The following is a 255-nucleotide window of genomic DNA, read 5'->3' on the forward strand; positions in this document are numbered from 1 at the left end:
GTTAAATTTTTCCCATTTTCCCCCAAAACCCCTATAGGCATAAACAGGAAAATTTCAGATCTGCAATCCCCAAAACCCACTACAAGACGATTTGGGGTAAAAATGAAACAATATCGGGACACCTAGGGTACAGCTACAAGAATGGGGGATAGAGATTTCTAAAAAAATTTTGTTTTTGGGGTAAGGGAAACACACCAAACATCATGCCTAAAAAACTTTTTTTTAATCAAAAAGAAAAGCCAATCTTTAGACTGT

At 36.1% G+C, this 255-nt stretch overlaps 1 protein-coding gene across 1 annotated transcript in view; it reads left to right on the forward strand.

Annotated features, from left to right (window-relative positions):
• Positions 1 to 255, forward strand: part of LOC119582366 (acetylcholine receptor subunit alpha-like) — a gene marked incomplete at its 5' end in the record, with an annotated part of 90,882 nt that overhangs the window by 90,245 nt on the left and 382 nt on the right.

Source organism: Penaeus monodon, chromosome 15, assembly GCF_015228065.2.
Source record: "Penaeus monodon isolate SGIC_2016 chromosome 15, NSTDA_Pmon_1, whole genome shotgun sequence".
In the NCBI taxonomy this organism is placed as follows: domain Eukaryota; kingdom Metazoa; phylum Arthropoda; class Malacostraca; order Decapoda; family Penaeidae; genus Penaeus; species Penaeus monodon.